At 39.4% G+C, this 6,260-nt stretch overlaps 1 protein-coding gene and 1 pseudogene across 1 annotated transcript in view; both read right to left on the bottom strand.

Moving 5' to 3' along the window:
• Positions 1-6,260, bottom strand: part of DENND5B (DENN/MADD domain containing 5B) — an 831,092-nt gene that overhangs the window by 756,821 nt on the left and 68,011 nt on the right. The gene's annotated exons all lie outside the window — the stretch shown is intronic.
• On the bottom strand, positions 2,485-5,807 carry LOC107183767 (annotated as a pseudogene).

The following is a 6,260-nucleotide window of genomic DNA, read 5'->3' as shown; positions in this document are numbered from 1 at the left end:
AGTTCTAATTGATTGAAAAGCATGCTGACTTTAGAGTTCATTTAAATTCGTTCTTCTTTATATTGTCTGTTCTTAAGTCTGTCTTGACATAACATTTCTGGGAAGCCATCCTATTCCACTGTGTTTTTTTTTTGCTTAGTGATTTGGGGAATAGTTTTATAGGAAAAGCATTTGATATCACTGTCTGTGGCACATGGAACTTCTTGTGGAATTCTGAGTCTTAATACATACCAGACACTATTCCCATCCCTTTCTGTTTTTTTTTAAAAATATGTTTTATTGATTTTTTACAGAGAGGAAGGGAGAGGGATAGAGAGTTAGAAACATCGATGAGAGAGAAACATCGATCAGCTGCCTCCTGCACACCCCCCACTGGGGATGTGCCCACACCCAAGGTACATGCCCTTGACCGGAATCGAACCTGGGACCTTTCAGTCCGCAGGCCGACTCTCTATCCACTGAGCCAAACGGGTCAGGGCCCCTTTCTGTTTTTAATCTTGAGATCACTGTTGCACCTGTGGGTGGGCAGATAACATTGAATCCAAAAGCAAGTAAATGCCTTCAGTTGTCTAAGAATGGAATTTTGGTGAATCAAAAGTGTGAAACTGCTGAAGAAGTTATCAATACAGGTGCAGGTGTATCAGTTTGTGAGGTATAGTCACACTGGCTGGATTGGTTATGTTTACTATTCTTTGGAGGTTGAGATCCTGAAGCAAAACATAGAGAGCTCCAGTGATTACATGGTGGGTGCATAATTTCATTTGTGCATTCTCCTTGCTTTGCATTCTAGTCCATGTTGTCCTATGGAAACATGTGACTCTTAATAGCCAAAAGCAATATAACATTTTATGGTAAAGAATGCACCAAATAAACAATTTTATTTAACTTCTTCTGGAAAATTTCAAACTTGATGCAATATAGAGGAGAATATGACCTCTAGCTCTATCACTCAGCTTTGAGAATTATCAACATGTGGCCAAGTAAATTTGTTATAAAGATTTTTTAAAATATAATTTTATTGATTTCAGAGGGGAAGGGAGAGAGATATAGAAACATCAATGATGAGAGAGAATCACCAATTGTCTGCTTCCAGGACACTTCACACTGAGATCAAGCCCCCATCCTGGGCTTGTGCCTGACTGGGAATCAAACCGTGACCTCCTGGTTCATAGATCAATGTGCAACCACGCCAGCCCAGCATAAAGATTTTTTAAAAGCTCTTTGCATATTTTTAATGAAATGGACTTATTTATAACCTTTAGCATGTTTTGTTCTCAGAACTAAAATAATTTACATTTAAAGCAATTATTCATATGTGTATACCTTGAATGTCTATAATATGGCAAATAAGAAATTTCCCTTGGATTCCAGCATCTTTGACTATCAACTCTTTACTCCCCTTCTTTGTTTTGTGAAATCATTCGGATTACTTTCTGGAAAAAAAACTTTCCCATAGGTCTAATCAACAGTGAGTAAAACAAATAAGATCCTTATAGCATTGATGATTGTTAGCTACCTGAATGAATTAAAAGAGTTCAAGGAGATATTATGCATGGCAAGATCTATCCCCATCCTGATTTTGTGATGTTTTTTCCCATTACTTCCCTGTCCATTTAGGATATCCACAGAGAACTAACGCCCTCTAGCCCTTTCTTATTGTGGTAAAATACACATAACATAGATTTTATCATCTTAACCATATTTAAAATAATATGTTTGTATTGATTTTTTTTTTCCTTTGAGAGAGAGAGGAAGGGAGAGGGAGAGTGAGAAATGTATCAATTGGCTGCCTCCTGCAAGCCCCCTACCAGGGATTGAGCCTGCACCACAGGCATGTGCCCTGACTGGGAATCGAACTGGCGACCTCTTGGTGCCTGGCATTATGCCTAACCAACTGAGCCACACTGGCCAGGGCCATCTTAACCAGTTTTAAGTGTGCAGTTCAGTGGTATTAAGTACAATCACATTATTGTGCAATCATCAGAACCATTCATCCCCAAAACTCTTTTAATCTTGCAAAATGGAAATGCTATAACCATTGAACACTCTGTGATGAATGTTTTTGCAAGGTACTTGGAGGGCTATTCAGATCTCTGGGCTTTACAAGGTTCTGCTAAGGTCTGTACTGAGCACCTTGTGCATGGGAAGGTTGTAGTTACTCTTGAGGGAGGCAGCTTTACCCCAAGTGCCATACAGATCGTCTGACTTCCCGAAAGCACTTTTTTTTAAAAAAAAAAAATATATTTTATTATTGATTTTTTACAGAGAGGAAGGGAGAGAGATAGTCAGAAACATCGATGAGAGAGAGACATCGATCAGCCGCCTCCTGCACACCTCCCACTGGGAATGTGCCCACAACCCAGGTACATGCCCTTGACCGGAATTGAACCTGGGACCCTTCAGTCTGCAGGCCGACGCTCTATCCACTGAGCCAAACCGGTCTCGGCCCGAAAGCACTTTCAGTATTAATGCAGAAACAAGTGCTTACCGGGAGAAGTTTAAAATGTTCAGTTTGTTTACATTAAGCAGAGTAATTCCAGGGATGTTTCGGAAGGCTTTGATGATGCCGTTGTCCTCATTATAGATGAGGCAAGGTCCCTGCCCTGGATTCGATGACGGTTTCTCATTTTGCCCTTGCCAGCTTTCATTTGCTGAGAGGCATAGATCTTTTTGATGTCATTCTAGACCTTAAGTTTCTTTTTTTTAAATATACTTTTATTGATTTCAGAGAGGAAGGGAGAGGGAGAGAGATAGAAACATCAATGATGAGAAAGAATCACTGATTGGCTGCCTCCTTACGTCCCTCACTGGGGATCCAGCCCCTAACCCAGGCATGTACCCTTGACTGGAATTGAACCCAGGACCCTTCAGTTCACAGGCCGACACTATCCACTGAGGCAAACCGGCTAGGGCATAGGCCTTAAGTTTTTTAAGAAGCAAAACAGGCTGCTTGGTTTTCTTGTAGCCTTTAACTTTACCTTCAACCACCAAAGGAGATTCAGGAACTTCCTCAATACAATGACCTTTGGACATGACGAGGGTTGACAAGGCTGAGGCAGCCAGGGCCGAGCAGATGGCATATCATTTCTGTGTTGTGTTTACTGTGTAGTGCCAGTGACACTACATTTTGGTTGGTGCATATGTGTGGCTCCCACAGCACATATTGCCAAAAGCACTCATTTAGAACAATGAGTCCACTGCCTTGAACTCCAGCCATAGCTCTGCTACTACTTCATGACTCAGCACTGGTTTCGTGACTGATAATTCACTAACAGCATCGGGCTGTCAATTGTTTTTGATGATTGCTAATTTACTAACAGCCTAGGGCTGTGTATTGTTTTTATGGAAGTTGGGGTGAACAAAGTTCATAATATCTAGTCATATGAGAGCCTTGAACATAGCAGGCAAAGTGACATTTTTGCCAGATTATTTCCCCTTGTCAGAGTACATTGATATCTGGATGACAACATTCCATGATGGGGAAAGGCGATAGCCATGCTCCTCTCAACTTGGTGGCTCTCACAGGAAAAATACTTTAATTTTTTGAGAAACTACCATACTGTTTTCTACAGTGGCTGTACCATTTCACATTCCCACTAAAAGTACACGAGAATTCCAATTCAGGACGATCCTCACTAACACTTGTTTTCTGTTGTTTTTGTTAATCCTCACCTGAGGATATTTTTCCACTGATTTTTTTTTTTTTTTAAGGAATGTGGAAGAGAGAGGGAAAGACAGAGAAACATCGATGTGGGAGAAACACATCAATTGATTGCCTCCTGCATGAGCCCTGACCAGAGCCGGTCCGGGGAGAAGCCTGCACCCAAGGTACATGCCCTTGATGGGAATCAAACCCAGGACTCTTTGGTCTGCAGGCTGATGCTCTATCCATTGAGCCAAACCAGCTAGGACCGTTTTCTGTTTTTGACGGTAGCCATTTTAATCCAGTGGATATCCAGTTTTCCCAGCACCATTTGTTGAAAAGATGGTTCTTTCCCCACTGAGTCATCTTAGCACCCTTGTCAAACATCATTTGGTCATATTCGGGTTAATTTTTAAGCTCTGTATTCTGTTCCATTGGTCTACATGGTTGTCTTTATGCCAATACCACATTGTTTTGATCACTATAGCTTTGCAGTAAGTTTTGAAATTAGTAACTGTGAGTTGGCCAGTTTTATGCTTTTTTAAGATAAAAGGCATCTGAATTGGAAAGGTAGTAGTAAAATTATCCGTTTGCAGACAATATGATCTTCTCTGTAGAAAACCCTAAAGATTCCTCACACAAAAAAGCTGTTAGAACTGACTAATGAATTCAGCAAAGTAGGATACAAAGTCCACACACACAATTCAACTGCATTCTATACAAAAACAGTGAACACAGAAAAGGAAATTATGAAAACAATTCCATTTACATTAATATTAAAAATAATAAAATACTTGGGAATTAGCTTAACCAAGAAGGCAAAAGGCTTGCACAATGAAAACTACAAAACATTGCCGAAAGAAATCTTAAAATCTTTATTAAGAATGGAAACATGTCCCATGTTCTTGGATTGGAAGACATAAGTGTTAAAATGTCCATGCATTCCAAAGCAATCTTCATACAGATTCAGTGCAGTCCTTATCAAAATTCCAGTGACATTTTTGCACAAATAGAAAAACCCATGGAATCACAAGAGGCCTCAAATAGCCCAAAAATTTTGAAAAAGAACAAAACTGGCCACCTCACACTTCCATATTCCAATGATGTGTATTTGCGTCCACTTGATGATGTCCCACAGGTTTTTAGGCTCTGTTTGCTTTTCTTCAGTTTTTTCCTTTCTGTTCCTCAGACTTGATAATTTCTATTGTTTTGTCTTCAGGTTTGGTGATTATTTCTTCTGCTTGCTCAAATCTGCCTTTGAATCCCTCTAGTGAAATTTTCATTTTAGTTATTGTACTCTTCAGCTTGAGAATTTCTTTTTCATATCTTTTTAAGTTTTCTACCTCTTTATTAATATTCTCATTTTGGTCACACATTTTCTTGACTTTCTCCTCATATTTCTTTAGTTTTGAACATCTTTATGAGATTTGTTTTAAAGTCTTATATATCTGCCATTAGGTCTTTTTGTGTGTGTGTGTGTGTTGTTGTTGTTGTTGTTGTTGTTTTTCCTTATTTTCATAGTCTAGTCTTATGCTGAGGTCAGACTGAAGTGTATACTTATGGTCTTCTTAGGTCTTTTCTGAGTCTTTCTGTGGGAATGTGCCTGGTCAGTTTCTAATTCTCCTGTATGTGTTATTGTTCCTAGTCTTTAATGTCTGCCTCCTGAAAGTGGCAAAAGTGAAAAATGAAGTGGGAAAACAGGGCTCGTACTCTTTAAATATTCTATAAATCACTTCAGCTGGTGGGGGAGGGTAGTATGGAAAGTTATAACAATAAAGGCTGCCCACCCCTTTGTCCTTCTGTGATCAGAAGCAGTAATCAGCAATGAAAGCATAGATCTCCATTATTTGGAGGATAGAATCCTTTTTGTCTGCCCTGGTTCCCATAAATTGTGTGCAGCTGCTCCAGGAACATGTGCACAGCTGCCTACCAAGTGGCTGGGGGTGGGGAGTGGGTTACTGCTACTGTGCAAAGAGCTGAAATTGACCTATAATAAGTACAGTTTACCATCCTTGTCTTCCTCTGGAAGTTGCAAGCCTTCAGCACACTCTAAAGTTTCAAAATAGTTCTATTCAGACAGATTCTGCTAGTGAAATTGTTGCCTAGGAGAGAAAACAGATACCTGGTACTTTCTACTCTGCAATCTTTCCAGAATCCTTTCCATAGAGAACCTGTTGAAGAGCACAGCATCTCCCACTGTGGTACAGACTGGGTACTGTGGTACAAGTACTCAGTTCTATTTGAATTGATTTAAATTTTGTTTTTCTTCTTTCCTCCCTGATGACCTCATTCTAGAGTCTGGTCTTTTAGATCATAATGCTTTTTTGCAATTGGCTGTTAGGTTTGGGTGGTCACAGATGACTTCATGAAATGAATGCCCCTAAAATGATATTTTAGCTTAATTTTGAAGGAGTGGTAAAATTTAGAAGGGTAAAGGTGGGGTGGGAGTTGGGAAGGATATAATCCAGATCTTTGAAACTTGCAGAACTATATTCAATTATGATAAAATAGATGATTTCTATGATAAACCCTCTGTTAAATCTTTTAAAGTATTGTTTACAATTTAGCAATAACCCTGAGGTAGATATTGTTATCCCATTTTCTGTATAATACTAGT

Source organism: Myotis davidii, unplaced genomic scaffold (genome assembly GCF_000327345.1).
Source record: "Myotis davidii unplaced genomic scaffold, ASM32734v1 scaffold902, whole genome shotgun sequence".
Taxonomy (NCBI): domain Eukaryota; kingdom Metazoa; phylum Chordata; class Mammalia; order Chiroptera; family Vespertilionidae; genus Myotis; species Myotis davidii.
The sequence above is the reverse complement of the archived record's forward strand: the minus strand, read 5'-3'. Positions and strand labels throughout refer to the sequence as shown.